The 22,726-nt window shown below is 42.6% G+C and overlaps 1 long non-coding RNA gene and 1 pseudogene across 1 annotated transcript; one reads left to right on the forward strand and one right to left on the reverse strand.

Moving 5' to 3' along the window:
• LOC135932693 (NACHT, LRR and PYD domains-containing protein 3-like) overlaps positions 1-22,726 on the forward strand; it is a 135,534-nt pseudogene that overhangs the window by 54,520 nt on the left and 58,288 nt on the right.
• On the reverse strand, positions 1,152-11,665 carry LOC135932699 (uncharacterized). Its single transcript, XR_010573598.1, has 3 exons — positions 11,468-11,665; positions 1,409-1,455; positions 1,152-1,260 (listed from the first exon to the last, which is right to left on the reverse strand). It is a non-coding gene; the product is annotated as an uncharacterized LOC135932699 (long non-coding RNA).

Genomic DNA, 22,726 nt, shown 5'->3' on the forward strand with positions numbered 1-22,726 from the left:
TTAGGATATAAAGATGTCCTGTACGTACGCAAAACACAAGTGCAATGAGTCACTTCTAGTCTGTTTAGATCATTTAAAACATTAGGTACTCATCAGAAATTCAGGAGCTTACAGAGAAGCGTCCACACAGGTCGCCATCTTGGCTCCACCTTCACAAATCAGCATCAATGAAGAGTTCAAGGAGATGTTAGTGACATCAGAGCTGTATGTATTGATCTGATCAATATGGAAGTTCATGTGATTGTGATCTTTGATGGGATCAAAGAAAAGCAGCTGCTTTATAGAAAGAGAGAAACATGAGAGATGCTGAATGTCTTTAATATTTGATACACTGAGTTCTATTGGATGTCCACTTATGATGGAAACATCCCATTAAGAAAGAGAAATCAAACATTTGGATTAATTTTAATGAGCTCAGACTTGTTGAAAATGCAGAGGAGCTGGTTGTAAACTGAGCTTCAGAGAAACACAACATACTGATATTCACTATGAAGCTTTTAAGTGGAAAAAGACAGAAAAACAACATGTGGATCCTGGAATTATGGGAGCTTCCATCTTTAAAGGACTGAAGAGGAAAACATTTACAAGGAATCATTTAGAAGAGTTTCAAACATCAACTGATTGAATCCATGAATGTGAAAACGTGTTTATGAGTGAAAGAGACAGACATGTACAGACTGAACTATCTGTTCAACAGTCAGAGTGTTTCTCTAACAGGAGACGCTCTTTACACTCAGCACAGGGACACTGAGGAACCAGAAGAGAATGTAAACCCAGGATAAAGAGTTTCAGTGAATGTGGTGTTGAAGGTGTGGAGGTGGATCAGAGTGTCAGAGGAGACTCTGTAGAAGGACAGAGTGCCAGCAGGACAGTCAACATACACTGCTACTCTGTTAGAGGAGGAGGAGGAGGAGGAGGAGATGGATGTTTTTCTGTTATTGTGCCAGACAAACTGAGGACCATTACGAGAGCAGTTCAGACTCCAGGACTGATCATTGTTTCCAAACAGACAGTTATAACTGTCTCCTTTCCTTCTGATTCTTCTGTAACTCACAAATATATAAACATTTCCTCTCCACTCAACCTCCCAGTAACAGCGACCAGTCAGACCATTTCTACATAGCAGCTGTTGAACATCAAATCTCCCTGGATGATCAGGATATGACTGAACCTCCTCCACATGTGTCACCTTCCTGTTGTTGTCAGACAGTTGGAGCTTTGTGTTCACTGTGTTTGTGTCGATTGTGAGTTGACAGGAATCTGATGGAGAGAACAAACACAATCCAGCTGCAGTTATTGATCCATCATCTGTTCATTGATTGACACTTTGATCATGACTCCTGACATGATGAAGATGGTTGAATGTGTGCTGCTTTGTTTTCATGAATCCCATTAAAAACACACTTACACTTCCTCAGACCTGGTCTCAACCATCGGACTCCAGCAGGCTCCACCCTGAAAGGAGGAGGGGTCAGAGCAGCACAGTCAGCATGCACACATAGACATTACATGGCTCTCATACACACTGTTACACACTGATAAAGGAACAGTCCAACATTTTCACAGATACACTTCAATCCATACGTGGATCAAACTGCTGATGATTTGGACTGATCCTGGATCTGTCAGTACACCACCGTATTGAATGAAATATGACTGATTCAAACTGTCACCTTAATTATATATATTCCTCTTCTGTTTAGCTGGAAAGGAAACCTCCCTGCCTTTGCTGTCAGCTGTTTTCCCCCCTTGGTATCTTTACTGTTAATGACCTCTGACCTCTGTGTCAGTGCAGCATTGTTTTAATGTGTTTTAATTAGGGATGCAATGATACCAATTTTTTCAAACCGATCCGATACCGATACTTGGATCTGAGTACTTGCCGATACCGAGTACAAAAACCGATACTTCTACCACACACAAGTTAAACTTAACCAGTAGTAAAGAAACGACCCCAGACAACTCTTTAACCCAAACAAAACGCTTACTGAACGTAAGGGCAGAGACAGATACTGTACAACACATCCCTTTTTTAAACTCAAATGATATTCCAATTCCTTAACCAAATGAAATACACTGTATAAATGACATAATTCCCTTTCAAATTATATTAAACAACCCAACTTATGTTATCACCTTTTGGTAAGTGACTCACTAATATACACTCCAAAACACGTTATATAAATCCACTAAACACACAATATTCACACATGGGCCCCACACACACTCACACTTGTTGCAGGCCTGTTTGCTGCTCACGCCGGACGATGGAGAAAAATCCTCTTCTCCCCAGTAAGAGCACAAAAGTCTGACTTACAGTTCCGTTGCTCGGTAGGTCGCCGTTCACCAGTCCCACACTAAATCCACTCCCTGCGGACCCGATGCTGTCTCTGCTACAGCGCGTTAGCCCGTCACTGTCCAGCTCTCCGACAGTCCATAGCGGCTGCCTCCTTGGCGAAGCCAAGCAGTCCGGGCTAGCCTTTAGCCTCGGCGGTCGTAGCTGGAAACACAGCACGGTGGTGCCACCATTGAAACAAAAAGTCACTTCACCCACACTCTGTTGTGAAGCTCCCACACGCTCAGCTTTCTAGTCACACACTCTTTTGTGCTGGTTAACCTCAGTAAAACTAGCCGAGTCTCTCACTTTGGTTCAGCTAACCTCGTGCATCTCCCCATGCAAGGTCCCGTTTTATGCTACCTTCACAGGCCTCCAGAAAATGAGAACTTTGAAAAATATTTTAACTCCCTTCAGAGTTACATACCATAAAATAATACTTTTATGATTAACATAACAGTTTGATTGCTCTAATTACCTGTATTTACCTTGCGACATATTACAGGGCAAATTATATTCAGGGTAGAGTTACATCACATAACATCAACTGTGAACACCTTATGTTACCGTGGCGTTTAAGTCCATGGGAATTGTGAGTATCCACTCCCAAATTCCCATCCGGGCTACATTAGTATCGGTTCATGGTATCGGTTAACTTTTACGAGTACGAGTACGCACACATTTTACAGTATCGGCCCCGATACCCGATACCAGTATCGGTATCGGTGCATCCCTAGTTTTAATGCCACCTGAAACCTGTTCATGTTCTGATTTGAAAGCCGATTTCTCCACATGCACACAGAGAAATGTCTGCCTCTGTCACACAAACAGTGGACCATATATTTGTTTTTGAATATTTCACGTCCTGCCACATCCTACTGTAGAAGAGCACCTGTCGGCTTGAAAATTTGCGACCACATCTCTTGTTTGCAGGTAGCTCCCAGTGTATATTCTGTCTTCTTTTTCTGTGCTTGCTTTGGAGTTCTGTGTTATAGACTTTGTGTTTCCTCATTTTTCACTTTTGCATTTGGACAAATGCTCTTTTTTGTCAATTTCGTCCTGCTTCTGTGTCTTTCACCTGAGTCCCCTCTAAATTCATTTAGTTATTAAATTGTTTTCAGTTCCATTATTTTATAGTGCGTGTTGGCTTTTCAAAGCACATTGTGGTCTTTCTTTATGAAGAGCACTGAAATACATAAATGCATTTGTGCAGGGCTGCTTTCCTTTTAATGTACAGAAAAACATCTCCCTGTAGTTCTCAGCCTACACACATCAACAACAACAACAGGACCTAGTTCATTCTGTTTTAAGCCCGAGAGGCATGATTGGGGATAAGTCTGGTGTATCTGCCTTACCCACAACTGTGCCTCAGACCGTGCCCTGCTAAAGCTCTGCAGTCAAAAACAGGCTCACTGCAGCCACTAAGGCCATGTCCACACTAATACGTTTTCGTTTGAAAATGCATACTTTTTCCATCCACACATAATAAAAATTAATGTCAATTTGTGCATGCTCCAGATAGCTTTTCTTCAATTTTTTTAATTCTAACTCACTTTTGGAACTTTGTATTTTTTTTGTAACTTGCAGAAACAACTCCACCTCATTGTTAGTCCATTTAACTCCTCAACATTTTTTAAAAGACCCGGCAGGCAAATAAACGGCAGACAGAAATGATGCAGGTCGAATTGTCTTATGTTTCATGCATGCAGGACATAAGCGTTTTCAGTCGTTTCAGTGTGAATGAACAACTCTTTGAAAACGATTGTAAATGATAGCCATTTTCAAATTTATCCGCCTTAGTGTAGACGTAGCCTAAGAGTGAATAGCATTAAACTCTCATTAAATTATATCTTTTTTCATCTCTGTTCACAACCTTCTAGATTTATTTTTTTTTATAAGACTAAGACTTAACTTTGGTTTCCCATGGCCATGCTGGGCTCAGGTGGAGACTCTGCCGACAATCTGCCCCGGCGATGACTTCTCTCACCAAGCTTGGAGTTTTGTTCGTTTTTTTGATTAAACGATGCTAGCTACCGTTCACGGTTTTTCTGCAGGCTTTATTAAATGGGAATTTCCACAACAACATCGGTTCAACAACAGGATGGTCTGTGTTGTCGCTGAACAACGGTTCCGTGGATGGGCTAATGAATCAACACCCCCGAGTTATTCTAACTACCAGAAACCTCGAAGCACAGGCCGAGGGTGCGGTGTGGCAGCAATTTTTCACACCAGCCTATTAATTAACGAAAGACCAAGACAGACGTTTAATTCATTTGAAAGCCTGATGCTTAACCTTGTCCAACCCAGCTGTAAAACTCAGAAACCAGTCTTACTTGTTATCATCTATCGTCCACCTGGGCCTTACACAGACTTTCTCTCTGATTTCTCAGACTTTTTATCTGATTTAGTGCTCAGCTCAGATAAAATAATTATTGTGGGTGATTTTAACATCCATGTAGATGCTAAAAATGACAGTGTCAACATGGCATTTAATCTGTTATTAGACTCAATTGGCTTCTCTCAAAATGTAAAAGAACCCACCCACCACTTTAATCACACTCTAGATCTTGTTTTAACATATGGCATAGAAACTGAACATTTAACAGTGTTTCCTGAAAACCCTCTGCTGTCTGATCATTTCCTGATAACATTTACATTTACAATAATTGATTACACAGCAATGGAGAGTAGACTTTATCAAAGTAGATGTCTTTCTGAAAGTGCTGTAACTAAGTGTAAGAATATAATCCACCCACTGTTATCATCTTCAATGCCCTGTACCAACATAGAACAGAGCAGCTACTTGAACGCTACTCCAACAGAGGTCGATTATCTTGTTAATAATTTTACCTCCTCACTACGTACGACTCTGGATACTGTAGCTCCTGTGAAAACTAAGGCCTCAAATCCGAAGTCCCTGACTCCGTGGTATAATTCTCAAACATGAGCCTAAAGCAGATAACTCCTAAGCTGGAGAGGAAATGGCGTGTCACAAATTTAGAGGATCATCATTTAGCCTGGAGAAATAGTTTGCTGCTTTATAAGAAAGCCCTCCGCAAAGCCAGAACATCTTACTATTCGTCACTGATTGAAGAAAATAAGAACAACCCCAGGTTTCTCTTCAGCACTGTAGCCAGGCTGACAAAAAGTCAGAGCACTACTGAGCCAACCATCCCTTTAACGTTAACTAGTAATGACTTCATGAACTTCTTCACAAATAACATTTTTATCATTAGAGAACAAATTGCCAATAATCATCCCACAGATGTAATATTATCTACGGCTACTTTTAGTACCATTGATGTTAAGTTAGCTGTTTCTCCAAATGATCTTTCTGAGTTAACTTCAATAATATATTCCTCCAAACCATCAACGTGTCTTTTTGACCCCATTCCTACAAAACTGCTCACAGAAGTCCTGCCATTAATTAATTCTTCAATCTTAAATATGATCAACCTATCTCTAACACCACAGGCCTTCAAGCTGGCTGTAGTTAAACCTTTACTCAAAAAGCATCTCTAGACCCAACTGTCTTAGCTAATTATAGGCCAATCTCCAACCTTCCTTTCATATCAAAAATCCTTGAAAGAGTAGTTGTCAAACAGCTAACAGATCATCTGCAGAGGAATGGCTTATTTGAAGAGTTTCAGTCAGGTTTCAGAGCTCATCACAGCACAGAAACAGCTTTAGTGAAGGTTACAAATGATCTTCTTATGGCCTCTGACAGTGGACTCATCTCTGTGCTTGTCCTGCTAGACCTCAGTGCTGCGTTCGATACTGTTGATCATAATATCCTATTAGAGCGATTAGAACATGCTGTAGGTATTACAGGTACTGCACTGCAGTGGTTTGTATCATATCTATCTAATAGACTCCAATTTGTTCATGTAAATGAAGAGTCCTCTTCACACACTGAGGTCAATTATGGTGTTCCACAGGGTTCAGTGCTAGGATCAATTCTGTTTACATTATACATGCTTCCCCTAGGCAGTATCATCAGAAGGCATAGTATACATTTTCACTGCTATGCAGATGACACGCAGCTCTATCTGTCCATGAAGCCAGATAACACACACCAATTAGTTAAACTGCAGGAATGTCTTAAAGACATAAAGACCTGGATGGCCGCTAACTTTCTGCTTCTTAATTCAGATCAAACTGAGGTTATTGTACTCGGCCCTGAAAATCTTAGAAATATGGTATCTAAGCAGATCCTTACTCTGGATGGCATCACCTTGGCCTCCAGTAATGCTGTGAGGAACCTTGGAGTCATTTTTGACCAGGACATGTCCTTCAATGCACATATTAAACAAATATGTAAGACTGCTTTCTTCCATTTGCGCAACATCTCTAAAATTAGAAATATCCTGTCTCAGAGTCAAAAACTAATTTTCTTTTATTTTTCATTTATTACTTCCAGGCTGGACTACTGTAATTCATTGTTATGAGGATGTCCTAAAAACTCCCCAAAAAGTCTTAAGTTAATCCAAAATGCTGCAGCAAGAGTCCTGACAGGGACTTGAAAGAGAGAGCATATTTCTCCTGTATTACCTTCCCTTCATTGGCTTCCTGTTAAATCCAGAATTGAATTCAAAATCCTGCTCCTCACTTACAAGGTCTTAAATAATCAGGCCCCATCTTATCTTAATGACCTCCTAGACACTATCTCTACTTTTAAGATTAGGCTTCAAACTTTCCTTTTTGCTAAAGCATATAGTTAGGGCTTGACCAGGTGACCCTGAATCCTCCCTTAGTTATGCTGCAATAGACGTAGGCTGCCGGAGGGATTCCCATGATGCATTGAGATTTTCCTTTCCACTCACCTTTCTCATTCCGTATGTTCTAATAGACCTCTCTGCATTGAATTATACCTGTTATTAATCTCTTTCTCTCTTCCACAGCATGTCTTTATCCTGTTTTCCTTCTCTCACCCCAACTGGTCGCAGCAGATGGCCCCGCCCCTCCCTGAGGCTGGTTCTGCCAGAGGTTTCTTCCTGTTAAAAGGGAGTTTTTCCTTCCCACTGTTGCCAAAATGCTTGCTCATAGGGGGTCACATGATAGTATGTATGTCAGTCCTTCCTCCCTCCAATGCTGCTGTAAACCAGCCATCTCATGTAACCAGAGGGGTAGCATAGGCGGTGCTGATGAAACCCTCACAAATGCAACAGACCCAGAAACCATATATGTTAACTGCTGTAGTAGCCTCCCTGATGAGAAGACTGTTACTATGGGTTCACTAAGAGTTGGCAGGGCTAGTGAGTAGGGATGGGTATTGATAAGATTTTCACGATTCCGATTCCATTTTCGATTCTGTTTAACGATTCGATTCTTTATCGATTCTCTTATCGATTCTTTTGAAAAAGGAGAACACTCGGGTCGATTAGCTTAGAACTTTGTTTTTATCTTCTCTTTGAACAAGATAGAAATTTAGGAGTAACATGGCCTTACAAACCCAACAGTGCGATCTCAAGAGAACCAGCCTTCAATGGGGTGTCACAGGGTCCCCAGGAAAAAAATGTAAATGTAAAATAATAAAATAAATATTCTTCTGTACTATAACATAAATTATTCTGTAGCAATTACACAAGAATATCCAGTAATGGCCCTGCCTACAATTAAACACCTTCACTTACCGAAAATCGGGGGCATCTGCTGTGACAAATGGGTGCAAGGCTTTGACCACAAACTTAGTGACTGCTCGGTGACATTCATCTATCCTGGCCTGAAAGGAGACGCTACCTGTAGACTGCAGCGACAACTGCCAGCAGCTGAGCCAGCCAGACTCTGTCTGTCTCTCTCATCACGGTCACCTAAATGCACAGTAATGGCAGGTTTTGTAATAAAGCAGATCGCGCTAACATAATATGCACTTTTAGTTGATTATTTACCTGCCGCATTAACGGGAGAGGACGTGCAAACGTTACCGCTGCTGCTGAGTTCAGATTCACGAGTCCGGAGCGGAATTAAAAACACGACATTCATTTAAGGTTGTCGCGTGTTTTGTGAGCAAATGCTTTTGCATGTTCGTAGTGTTTCCTCCCTTAAATGAAATATCTACTTTGCAAGTATTGCAAGTTCCCTGTTGTCATCCGTTCTCGTAAAGTATAAACAAACTTTTGAGCGTTTGAGCCGCCATGTTTCCTGCCAGGTAAATGACGCTCCGCAACGTGGTGACGTCATTCGGGGCGACTGGAATCGATAAGGGAATCGTTTGCAAAAATGGCAAACGATTCCAAGGAATTGAAACAGTGGGAACCGGTTCTCAACAAGAACCGGTTTTCGATACCCATCCCTACTAGTGAGTTGCTTTACACTCCGGTATCAGTCAGTGACTAGTGTTCCCTAACAGGTATGTTTGATTCAGAGAGTATGTCATGCACACTAAGTGAAGAGTTTGATAGCAAGCTATGAACTGCTGGTGTTGCTCTTAATCTGCAGCATGTCCCTGAAAATGTGGTGCTTGTTGGTTGTGGAGGCCTCACACAACCCAAATGCATCTATGATTTGGATATTGAAGTATTTGGGTTAGGTTTCTTGTGCCAACATTTGTGGTTTCTGGGCAAAAAGATTAACTCATTGTGGGGAGCAATGTGATTCCACCCATCATTCAGAAGATGAAGGCTGATACGAAGTACTGGGAGATGTAGCCTACCTACTGTCTCTAGGATCAATGTCAGTTTCACCGAATTGTAACTTAAGTAGCTGTTTGCTTCAATACAGTGAAACGTTTTTGCATCGTTTACCTATCTGCTATCCCTCCTGCTTAACTATGTCATTGACAGCTAGCTGCTGATGGTTAGTTCAGAGCACAGGCAGTAAGGTTCAGTGTATTTCGGTGAGTTGAGGATTAAGAGAAACATCTGGTTATCTGTTTTTTAGCCTGTCTGCAAAAAAATCTGAAATACTGAATGTAAAATAATTGCAATGTAAGAAAAAATAACTATTTGCCCTATTTGTTGACGTTTGCCACCATAAATCACTGCAAACTTTGATGTTAACACTGTGCTGTATATGTGGGGAAGGGGCATACTGATGATGCAGTTTGGTGGAGGGGAGTTGGCAGTGTGCTGTGTGCATGCGAAGTGGGCTAGGAACATGCATTCTCCAAAACCATGGGAGTATAGCACCTCCCTCAAATGATTTAAAAATTAACTAAGCTTTTTTTTTCAGGTTCAAGAGGTTTGCAGAACAGGTAATTAAAGAGGGACACAAGGAAGCAAAGATGAGGAGAGCGACAGAGGGGGAGCAGTTCAGAGATAGAGAGGGGGGGGGGGGGCAGCGGAGGTGCAGAGGAGAGTAAAGGTCATGACAGAGGCGTTGCAGCAATTGAAAAAGGAGAGACAGAAGAAGGCCACAGAGGAGGAGTGGTACTTGGGAAGAGAAAGGAGGTGATAGTGGGTCAGATGACCAAAGAGAACAAAGAGAGAAAGCACAGAGAAAGGCTGCACTGGAGGCATGTACGTCCAGGTAAAAGACATAAAAACAACACAAATAATTGTGCATGCAAACACACACTGTCAGAGCACTGAACTGATTTGTATTTGGTTCATGTGGGTCATATGGTGAGGGCAACAGTCAAACAAATGAGCAGATGAGAATGCAAGGATATATTAATAGATTATTGCAATTCAAATTCAGTCAAACACAGATGACAGGGACAGAGAAGGATTTAATGTTTCAGACATCATCACCAGCACAAAGCCTTCACAACCTGATCCTAAGTTTATAGTAGCACAGAAGTGAGCTTCACGTTCTCAGGACATGCAAAAAGTCAGTTACATATCCATACCATGAACATCTGTGCTCAAAATGGGAACACTGTAGCTTCACAGCTTTCTTCAGCTGTTGCCAGACAACAAGAGCAAGTAAGGTTTAGCTCTATGAGGTCATGTAGGTATAGTTTATTGGTGTCAATACAGTGATGTAAGCGATTGAATATATACATAAATAAGCAGAGTCCCCATGTGGTATTTTTTTTTTACCATCTGCTAATAATTACTTAGGGATTAATAAAGTATTCTGGTTTTGATTCTGAATATAGCAGTTGAGAGCTGACAAGCAAAAATGCAGATGGTCCTCGTTTAAAACAAATCTATTTATTTATTTAGTCAGAGATCTTGACCCCCCCCCTCCAGTGTTCAGCACAAAGTTACACCCATGGAGAAAGATTAAAGGTGTGAAAACAGCTGTGTACTGCCTCTTGTTCCTGCAGGAAGTATTTTAAACCCAGGGCCATGCTGGGTTCAGAATGACAACCATCTGCCTCGGCGATGGCTTCTCTCACCAAGCTTGGGGTTTTGTTCTTTTCTTGATTAAAGGATGTTAGCTACCGCTCACTGTTTGTCTGCAGGCTTTGTTAAATGGAAACTTCCACAACATCTGGCAAGGTTCACATTTTGTTTAACTTGTTGCTTTTCTGAAGAAGTGGTGCAGACTAATGAAGCAGTCTAGTGACAAAAATAGTTGTTTGAAATGAAAGTTGTTGTTTTTAAAAAAATAAAAATTACTAAAGGATTCATTGTGATTGAGTTTATTATCTAAATAAGTTGCATCTAGTCTTCTCATCTAGTCTAGTCAGTCATTGTTTTGTTTAAATGGGGCATGAAAATATTTCTACTTGCCATGTGGTAAGTGCTGTAAAAAGTTTGGGAACCATTGTTTTATTCTATGGTAAATATGTCCTCCTCTTTATACAATGATTAATCTAATTTGCACTGTGACATATATAATTAGATATATACTCTCTATATACACTACAACCTGGTTTGCCTCTTATCTGTTATTTTTATTTAATTTAATAACTGTACAATATTCTGTATATAGTAACCATTGTGCTTAATGTAAATATGTAAGAAAAATTGTGTATGTTTCTGTTCTGTGTCCTGTGTACTGTTTGTTGTATATGTGTCTTTTGGCTGCTGTTTTAACCAAATTTCCCCTTGTGGGACAAATAAAGGGTTATTCTATTCTATTCTATGTACAAATTGTTCTTGGAGATGTTCTCCCTGGAGACCCTATATATTAACTTGCCTTTTTGATAATTTTATGTCATATCTACATGAAACAACAGGAATTGGAGGACACAGGAAATGTTTCCAGCTCTTCCTCCTCTATCAGACATTCTCTCCATACCTGAGAGTGTCCAGTCTCCAGCCTGGATCCATCAGTCCAGCCAACAGCAGCTTCATTCCTGAGTCTCCTGGATGATTGTAGCTCAGGTCCAGCTCTCTCAGATGGGAGGGGTTGGAGCTCAGAGCTGAGGCCAGAGAAGTACAGCCTTCCTCTGTGATCAGACAGCCTGACAGACTGCAGACACACAAAACAACAATCCATCTGTCAACGAGGATTTTTGGTTTGTCAGATACAATAACATATATCTATTTCAATCCATTTTCCTCTGCTTATCCAATTCGGGGCCACAGAGCATGTGCTGTAGCACCCTCTGGACAGGGTACACAAAGACAGAGACCAACAACCATTCACACTCACATTGTTTATTTAGTAACACCAGGTAGCCTAACCTCACTATATGTATAAAATTTTACTGATTTGAATATAGTTGAACTAACTGCATGTCTTTGGACTTAATGCTTTATCACACGCACAGAAGGGCCATTGTGAGTTCTTGGGAGACATTGAACAGATGTTGAGACTCCTTTTCTCTTTTCTCGGGAGGTTGGAAGAAGGGAGGTGACAGCTAAGTGAAAAACATAAGAGTAATTCTCTCTCTGAAGGGAAGGATTCAAGGATGGAACTGAAGGTATAGGCTCATGTGATGGGGCATCATGCAAGAGCTGTGGAATATTTTTGACCACCCCTCTATTTATAGAAGTGCTGTGCTTTTTATCTTCAGAGACCACTTTTGGGTTTGAACAGAGTGCTCTCTCCACGCTGCAGCTTTTGATTAAAAAAAATCAAGAAATGTCCATTGAGTTTTTTCAGTTTATTTAAAAACTTTCATAACACCCAGGAACCTTTTTGCGTTATGATTAGCAGCAGTTCTAATCATTGTACCGCTGTGCTGCCCTCGAGACTGTAACTTTCACAATGAGGTCTTATACTAACTGACTACATGCAGTTCTGTCTTTGTAAAAGAGACTCAGCAAAACAATATAACAATGACTAATATGACTTTACAGGTGGATACATTTTATGAAATGAATAAATGAACGTTCCAGCTGGGCGTTAATCAGTGGCGTTAGTAATGACTAAATCTATATCACACTTAAAGGATGTAAATAAAATAATCTGTAAAAATGTGTCACTTCCATATATTCAATAATGCACAAAGTAATTTTCTTTTAACAACAGTAATCCCCTCAAAGGTAAAGTTTCACTATAAAATTTAGCTCTTTATGCACAGATATGATTCATATTTTAAATTGTCATCAGTGGAAAAGTCTGAGTCTTGACCTGAGAGTTTCCACTTTGCACTGTGCATTCTTCAGTCCAACAGACAGAAGTTTAACTCCTGAATTCTTCAGGTCAGAGTTACTCAAGTCCAGGTATCTCAGAGTAGGCGACTGGGAGCTGAGAACTAAGGACAGAGCTTCACAGCTTCTCTCTGAGAGGAAAAAGCCACTCAGTCTGAAAAATAAAACAGACAACAACAAAATCACTGAAATCAAATGTCTCGGTGCATGGTCAATCATCCAGGTCAGAAATCACCCCCCCCCCCCTCCAAAAAAAAAAAATCATTTTGTTTATCTGGACATGTTTTCTGAGGTAGAACAAGTCCAGGTGAACAGAATCTATTTTTATGAGTGAAATTAAAGTGTATTGATGGTGTACTGAGGATTTACTAGATCTGGTAACATTTAATCAAGTGGAAAGGCACTCAATCTGAAAACAGAAAAACATATAAAATCTGTGTTCAAAACGCTTTTAATCTTCAGCCTCAATAGTAACCCCCCCCCCCCAAACAAAAAACAAAAAATTTCGAGTTTGATTTGAGTTTGAAAAAAAAAAAAAACAATCCACAGATGTCCACTAACCACAAATGCAGAACGGTCTAACTAAATAACTATTAGCTGCTTTTTTCCCTAAACAGTCAGTCAGATGACCGAGAGAAATGCAATCCACATGGGTCATTGTTAAGGCTGAAGGAGATGTCCTCCACAGTCACATCTTATACTTGTATTTCCTACACTTACACCCTATTTTCTTTTTAAATCCAGAAATAAGATTGTCAAAACTTTGCTTTACATCAGAATTATCTGCCGTCAGCTCCTCTGAATCTGCTGTATTACCCTGAACTTCCTGCAAAAACGCGTCAGGTGTTCCTTGCTTTGACCCCACAACAAATGCTATAACGTTTTCTAGGTGAGTATTTCCCTTTTCCTCCTGCTCAACTCTTTCCAACAACTCCCCATACCCATCTTTCTTCAGATTATCAACAAAGTTTTCAAATATAGTGAGCAGAGGAAAGGCATACTCAATCACACTCTCGTTAAGCTTCGGAAACCCGTAGAAAAACCCGCCACTGTGCAGATCAAACACTCGTCCATCAGCATCGAAAACCGGGGAGCAGGAAGAGCCGTGGTACATTAAAGTGTTATAGGTGACGTAGATATTTTAGTATGGGTCATTTGTGATTTCCTGATGAATGAATGAATGAATGAATGCTTTATTGGCCATATGCAGGTTGCCCCACAGAGGAATAGGACCCCCCGACTTACACACACAACATAGACAACACATGGGAGTACAGGTCGTGAGAATGACGTCGGCAAGGATTCGGAGCTCCTGACATGAAGAGATCGATGTCTGAGCGGAGAACATGTGGGTGGTGTCTCTCTTTTAAGCCCGACCCCGTGATCAGCTGATCACTGCCTGACAGGACACCCCCCCCCCCCCAAACCGGCAGCCGACGGTCCAGGATGGTTGCGACGGTAATCCGAGATGAGGGAGGGGTCCAAGACGAAGCAGGACGGCACCCAGGAGCGCTCCTCAGGACCGCAACCAGCCCAGTCCACCAAATACTGGACCCCCCGACCCCGGCGACGGGAGTCCAAGATCCGCCGGACAGTGTAGACAGGATCCCCATCAATGAACCTGGGCGGGGGCGGGGCTGGGGAGGGAGGCGCCAGTGAGGAAGTAACGCTCCGCTTGAGCTGCGAGACGTGGAAAACAGGGTGGACCTTCATGGCGGACGGAAGCCGGAGACGGTAAGTTACGGGGTTGAGCCAGGCAGTGATCTCATATGGGCCAATGAACCTGGGAGTGAGCTTCCTGGATTCAGTACGGAGCCTCAGTTGCCTCGTGAAGAGCCAGACGCGATCCCCCGGCTGAAAAGGATGACCCGGACGGTGGCGGCGACGATGCTGCTTGGTGTACCGAGCGTTAGATCGGGAAATGGCAGCCAGCGCCTTGATCCAGGCCTGACGACAGCGGCGGACCATCCGTTCAGCCGCAGGTACTTCAACCTCCACCTCCTGATGGTTAAAGATAGGAGGATGGAAACCATGACAGACTTCAAAGGGCGAGAGGCCGGTGGCAGAAGAGACGTGAAGATTATGAGACAGCTCAGCCCACAGCAGGTAACGAGGCCAGAGCGACGGTTGGGCGGAGACGAAGCACCTTAAAAAGCGCCCCAGATGTTGATTGGTCCTTTCAACCTGCCCGTTGGTCTGAGGGTGATAGCCGGACGAGAGGCTGGGAGAGGCTCCAATCAGACGGCAAAAGGCTTTCCAAAACCTGGCAGTGAACTGGTGCCCCCTTTCGGAGACTATGTCCTTGGGGAATCCATGAAGCAGGACGACATGGTCCAAGAAGAGCTCGGCCGTCCGTTTAGCAGAAGGGAGGCCAGCCAGTGCGACCAGGTGCACCGTCTTTGAGAACCGGTCCACAAAGGTGAGGATGGTGTCGAGACCGTCCACGGACGGGAGGCCAGTGACAAAGTCAAGGCCGACATGGGACCAGGGACGTCTGGGCACAGGCAAGGATTCGGAGCTCCTGACATGAAGAGATCGATGTCTGAGCGGAGAACAGGTGGGTGGTGTCTCTCTTTTAAGCCCGACTCCATGATCACTGCCTGACAACATCTATATATACACTGTCAAAGATACTTGTCTTTGAGTGAAGATTTAAGGTGACAGGAAGTATAAATAACTGCAACTTGAATCTTTACTGAAGCTCAGTATTTTACACAGACTTCAAGTTCACTGCTGTAATGACTAATGATTAATATAATAACTTAAATATTGGCCATATTATATTTACATTACCAAAGTGAGAGTGATTTTAGGGTCATGAAAAATATTTCCTAATCTTAAAATGACTGTTCAGTACAGAAATGAAGCCCAACAATCATGTCTTACAGTCCTGTGGTCTCAGCCTCAGATCTTCCCGCAGGCGATATGGTCTCTCAATCACACCATCACATAGTACTGACCCACACATGTGGTTCTTACACACACTGGACAGTCTGGACTTTGTCTATGCTAATTTGATTAGATGCGTGGTCATCTAATCACTCCATCACTAAATCACTTTAAGCATATTTGCACTGCACAAGACACCTACAATGTGGTTTGCACAACACTGGACGTTATACTTCTTCATTTCCTTTTAATACTTGTACAGCTGCTGCTATTGTATATAAATATTTATATTTCTTCATACATTCTTATATATTTCTATACTGTGTATTGTGTACTTTGTTGTACAGTTATTTTATTTTCAACTTTATTCTTATTCTTATCTTATTCTTTCCCAGTTAAATTTATCCTTCATTCTAATTTGTGTTGTACAGTTATTTCATTTTTAACATTAAAATTTATATTTTATTTTATTTATTTTATTTTATTCCTTCCTAGTTAAATTTACCCTTTTTAATTTTCATATTTATTTCCTGTCTTATTCATAGCCCTTTCTTTTTTTTTAGGTCACGAGCAGTTGTGTAAGCATTTCACTGCATATCGTACTGTGTATGACTGTGTATGTGACAAATAAAATTTGAATTTGGATTTGAATTTGAGATACTTATCAAATCACACAAAGTTCATGTAGAAAGAAAGAAACAAAATAATCATGGTTGCTAGGCAACCTGGGCAGCACAACAGAGGCTAGACCATCCCATTTCACAAGCCTACAAGCTTCACACTTCCGGTCTTAGCGGTCAATGAGTACAGAGCCCTTGAGGACCTTTAAGGCTGCAGACCCCGAATTGGGATACAGCCATAGTGTTTGTCCTCCAGTGTTCAGTGTCACGTCTTTAACGTCAGTTCTCCCTCGTGCTGTGTCTCTCCTGATGTATTTTGGTTCTAGCTTTCCAGTTTAGGTTTTCTGTTTGGTTTTCCCTTGGTCGACAATAAAGCTGCTTTCAAGTTCACGTTTTACCTCAATGAGTCCAGCGCTTGGGTCCTCTACTTCTGCCTGCACACAGCACATCATGGCAGAACGATGCAACCACAAAACGGACCCAGCGGACTCACATTTAGGCTGGGAGGAGGAGTTGCTGGAGCAGCTGTTGGATTATTGCTGGGACGCAATTGACGCTGTGGAAACTCCCAAGAGACTGTTTCCCCGCCACTAGCCCCATTTTCACTTCAGCTATCACTTCAGCCACTCAACAAATCTGCTATTCAGCCTCCTATCTTGCCATTAGCTCAGTCTGCTAATCAGTGTTCTGCTCAACCTTTAGTTCGGCCACTTGTGGAATCCATAGCTCACCTTCCTGTTCAATCCATTGTTCATTTGCCTGTTCAGTTCCGAGCTCAGTCTCCTGCGCCGTTACTAGTTTAGTCTGATGCAGCTCAGCAGCCACTAGCTCAGTTTCCAGTGGCACCTGCTCAGCAGCCAGTAACCCAGTCAGCCGCCTGGCCTGTAGCCCAGTCGCTAACTCCACCAAGATTTTCACCTCAACTTCAGTCGCCCTCTGTTCAGCCTTCCATGTCGTCACTAGTTCAGTCTCCAGAGTCACCCGTTCAGTCGCCACTAGTTCAGTCTTTAGCGCCCCCGCTACCCGTAGCTCAGTCTCCTGCTCAGCTCCCTTTAGCTCAGCCATTAGCTCTGTCTTTAGCAGCTCCGTTTGCGCCTTAACCATTAGCTCCTGTCGCACTCATTTCAGCCTCCTGTAGCAGTTCAGCCTCCTAGTCAGCTTTATATTCACCCACCTGGTCAGCTACACATTCAGCCAGGGGTCTCAACACCCTCTGGCTTGCATCTGCTCCTGCTGGGGGCTCGAGTGAGCAAATCCAGCACTCTGCAGGTCCCGCATCGCCATCTGCTTCATCCGCTGGGGGTTCTGGAGAGCCCTACCAGTACTTGTCTGTCTCCGCTGCAGGGTCCAACGGGCCGCTTCAGCTGCTTCAGTGGCTGGGCATCATCGCCATCGTGGCCGGCCTCCCTACCTCCTTCGCCTGTGTCGCCGTCGCTGCCTTCCGTGCGGCTGGCCTCCCTACTTCCTTTGCCTGTGTCGCCATCGTTGCCTTCCGCGTGGCCGGCCTCCGGATCAGCTCTGTCGTTGCTGCCACTACCACTTTTCATGTGGTCGGCCCCCTGACTTAATCTGTGGACTTTTGTACCATCGCCTGCCGGGCCGACCCCTTGAACTGCTCCCTTGTTCCTTGTGAACTTCTTGTTTTGGACTCTTGGTGCTCCTTCCGTTGAGTTTTGTTTCAGTTCTATACAGGTCCTTCTCAAAAAATTTGCATATTGTGATAAAGTTCATTATTTCCTGTAATGTACTGATAAACATTAGACTTTCATATATTTTACATTCATTACACACAACTGAAGTAGTTCAAGCCTTTCATTGTTTTAATATTAATGATTTTGGCATACAGCTCATGAAAACCCAAAATTCCCATCTCAAAAAATTAGCATATTTCATCCGACCAATAAAAGAAAAGTGTTTTTCATACAAAAAAAGTCAACCTTCAAATAATTATGTTCAGTTATGCACTCAATACTTGGTTGGGAATCCTTTTGCAGAAATGACTGCTTCAATGCGGCGTGGCATGGAGGCAATCAGCCTGTGGCACTGCTGAGGTGTTATGGTGGCCCAGGATGCTTCGATAGCGGCCTTAAGCTCACCCAGAGTGTTGGTCTTGCGTCTCTCAACTTTCTCTTCACAATATCCCACAGATTCTCTATGGGGCTCAGGTCAGGAGAGTTGGCAGGCCAATTGAGCACAGTAACACCATGGTCAGTAAAGCATTTATCAGTGGTTTTGGCACTGTGAGCAGGTGCCAGGTCGTGCTGAAAAATGAAATCTTCATCTCCATAAAGCTTTTCAGCAGATGGAAGCATGAAGTGCTCCAAAATCTCTCCTGATAGCTAGCTGCATTGATCCTGCCCTTGATAAAACACAGTGGACCAACACCAGCAGCTGACATGGCACCCCAGACCATCACTGACTGTGGGTACTTGACACTGGACTTCAGGCATTTTGGCATTTCCCTCTCCCCAGTCTTCCTCCAGACTCTGGCACCTTGATTTCCGAATGACATGCAAAAGTTGCTTTCATCCGAAAAAAGTACTTTGGACCAGTGAGCAACAGTCCAGTGCTGCTTCTCTGTAGCCCAGGTCAGGCGCTTCTTCCGCTGTTTCTGGTTCAAAAGTGGCTTGACCTGGGGAATGCGGCACCTGTAGCCCATTTCCTGCACACGCCTGTACACGGTGGCTCTGGATGTTTCTACTCCAGACTCAGTCCACTTCTTCCGCAGGTCCCCCAAGGTCTGGAATCGGTTCTTCTCCACAATCTTCCTCAGGGTCCGGTCACCTCTTCTCGTTGTGCAGCGTTTTCTGACACACTTTTTCCTTCCCACAGACTTCCCACTGAGGTGCCTTGATACAGCACTCTGGGAACAGCCTATTCGTTCAGAAATTTCTTTCTGTGTCTTACCCTCTTGCTTGAGGGTGTCAATGATGGCCTTCTGGACAGCAGTCAGGTCGGCAGTCTTACCCATGATTGCGGTTTTGAGTAATGAACCAGGCTGGGAGTTTTTAAAAGCCTCAGGAATCTTTTGCAGGTGTTTAGAGTTAATTTGGTGATTCAGATGGTTAGGTTAACAGCTCATTTAGAGAACCTTTTCATGATATGCTAATTTTTTGAGACAGGAATTTGGGGTTTTCATGAGTTATGTATGCCAAAATCATCAATATTAAAACAATGAAAGGCTTGAACTACTTCAGTTGTGTGTAATGTATCTAAAATATATGAAAGTCTAATGTTTATCAGTACATTACAGGAAATAATGAACTTTATCACAATATGCTAATTTTTTGAGAAGGACCTGTATTACTTAGCTTGTGTATTCCTTTGCCACTGATGTCACTCTGGCCCCTGTACCGTGTTCCTCCTGTTCTCGGTCAGAGTTATGTTCATGCTGTGTTCATATCTTATGTCAGTGTTTCTAGTTTCGCTTCCTATGTCTCGTTAAGTGTAATTTCTCCCGGCTGTGTTCCCACCTCTTCCTAGATCCCTCATGTTCCTACCTGGGTATTTATAGTGTGTGTACTCCAGTGTTCAGCGTCGCGTCGTTAACGTCAGTTCTTCCTCGTGCTGTCTCTCCTGATGTTTTCTTGTGTATTTTGATACTGCTCTAGAGACTGACATACACTGATGTGATCAAGACCATTTTCAGGTATCAACAAAAATGGCAGAAAACAAATATGAGCATGACCTAAAGCCCTATGATGACGCTGCGGTTTATGCTGAAGTGTAACACAATAAAGACCATGATATTGAAACAGAAGAGACATAAAAGTGACGTTAAAAAAAGTACACTGCATTCCGTAAATAATACAAGACTGAAGCAGAAAAATTAGGTGGGTTATGCAACAGGAAATGTATCTCTCTGTGTCCCTGACTTTGATTCTCATAATGGGTTTAGTCTTTCCAAGTACTATTAGAATTATGTTCTAGCAAGACATGTAACAAAACTGTTTTCCTTTGAGGAATGTGTATGAACTTCATGCATGTCTGTTCCCAGATTTTGGTATGAAAAATGAAAACTCGGCAGGACTGTCCTGTGAAGCCCTTGCAAAGATTTTTTTCTCTGTGTTTTCTGTTAAGATGTTCTTTATTTGATCACCCCCTGTGTGGCCCTCTGTGTATCTGTGAGCCCTCGTTTCCCCTCCTTGTGATTTATTCTATGTTTTCCCCAGCCTGTTATCCCCGTGCTCTCTCTCCTCCTGTCTGCACATCTGTGTACTTCCTGTTTTACTTTGACAGTCTCCCGTCAGTGTTGTGTTTACTCCTGCAGTGTCTCGTTATGATGATCTGTGTCAGCTCTGTTCCCCGTGTGTTCCCATTTCCCTCGTTAACCCTCTGTGTATTTATGTCCATGTCTCCCTCAGTTCAGTGTCGCGTCGTCAATGTCTCCTCCCCGAACCTGTGTGCCTTTCTGTGTTCCCTCAGTCCTCAGTTAGCATTCCCAGTTTAGTTCTGTTTCTTTGTGAAGCCTGCAATAAAGCACTGATTTTGAGTTCAGCTTTTTGTCTCCATGGGTTTTGCGTTTGGGTGCTCATCTGCCTTCACACAAGTAGTTCATGACACTACCTAAGTGTTAAAATTGCTGCTCCATACCCCTTATAAGAAATTTGTCTAACAGTCTTAAGATTAATTATTAATCTGTTTATTAGATTTAATGCCAATTACTTCTTCAAATAGCACCAGGTAGGTTTTGGCAGCTTACATAGCTGAAAAAAATTATTATTTAAAAACTGCATTTTATATTTACTTGAATTTTCTTTTCCGAATATTACAATCTGCTTCATAGTCTGAAACATTTAAGTGTGGCAAACACAACGAAAAAACAAAAACAAAAAACAAGAATCAGGAAGAAGGGAAATATTTTTCTGCTAACAGTATTTGACTGCAAGTACTGGCAACTATTAAATTCAATGGGTACAAACACATATTTACTCACAGAGCTTTGTTGGAGGCTTTGACCACTGGCAGCAGCCTCAGAAGAGCCTCCTCTGAAGCAGAGTATTTCTTCAGGTCAAACTCATCCAGATCTTTTTCTGATGACAGTAAGATGAAGACCAGAGCTGACCACTGAGCAGGAGACAGTTTATCTGTGGAGAGACGTCCTGATCTCAGGGACTGTTGGATCTCCTCCACTAGAGAACGATCATTCAGTTCATTCAGACAGTGGAACAGATTGATGCTTTTCTCTGCAGACAGATTCTCACTGAGCTTCTTCTTGATGTACTGGACTGTCTCCTGATTGGTCTTTGAGCTACTTCCTGTCTGTGTCAGCAAACCTCGTAGGAGACTCTGGTTGGTCTGCAGTAAAACACCCAGGAGGAAGCGGAGGAACAAGTCCAGGTGTCCATTTGGACTCTGTAAGGCCTTGCTCACAGCACTCTGGTGGAGAGACTTTAAACTATTTTTAAATAATTTAGACCTCCAAGAGGTTGTTTGTTCTTCCTGCACATTGAGTCCAGTATTGATGAAGGTCAGATGGACATGAAGAGCAGCTAGAAACTCCTGAACACTCAGATGGATGAAGCAGAACACCTTGTCCTGGTACAGTCCTCTCTCCTCTTTAAAGATCTGTGTGAACACTCCTGAGTACACTGAGGCTGCTCTGATATCGATGCCACACTCTGTCAGGTCTGATTCATAGAAGATCAGGTTTCCTTTCTGCAGCTGATCAAAAGCCAGTTTTCCCAGAGACTCCATCATCTTCCTGCTCTCTGGACTCCAGTGTGGATCTGTCTCAGCTCCTCCATCATACTTGACCTTCTTCACTTTGGCCTGAACCACCAGGAAGTGGATGTACATCTCAGTCAGGGTCTTGGGCAGCTGTCCTCCCTCTCTGGTTTCCAGCACATCCTCCAGAACTGTAGCAGTGATCCAGCAGAAGACTGGGATGTGGCACATGATGTGGAGGCTTCGTGATGTCTTGATGTGGGAGATGATCCTGCTGGCCTGCTCCTCATCTCTGAATCTCTTTCTGAAGTACTCCTCCTTCTGTGGGTCAGTGAACCCTCTGACCTCTGTCACCATGCCGACACAGTCAGGAGGGATCTGATTGGCTGCTGCAGGTCGTGTGGTTATCCAGTGGCGAGCAGAGGGAAGCAGTTTCCCCCTGATGAGGTTTATCAGCAGCACATCCACTGAGGTGGACTTTCTAGGGTCAGTTAGGATTGTAGTTTTGTGGATGCCCTCAAACACACACTGGAACTTCTTCTTCAAGACAGATTTAAGTTTAAACTGACACTTTTGAAGAACCTCTGAATTAAAAAAAAAGGCACAAAAAAATTAATTAGTCAGTTTAAACAATGTCAAGAACAATTCATTATTTATGTTTTGCATCTTTACAATAAGTTAACCTTAAAACCTGTCAGACATTTGAGTCATTTCATCTCAAATTAGGCCTCTTACTCGGCCATCTCTGATTTCCATTAAAAAAATGCTACAAGATTTTGATA

Source organism: Pelmatolapia mariae, linkage group LG3_W, assembly GCF_036321145.2.
Source record: "Pelmatolapia mariae isolate MD_Pm_ZW linkage group LG3_W, Pm_UMD_F_2, whole genome shotgun sequence".
NCBI lineage: Eukaryota > Metazoa > Chordata > Actinopteri > Cichliformes > Cichlidae > Pelmatolapia > Pelmatolapia mariae.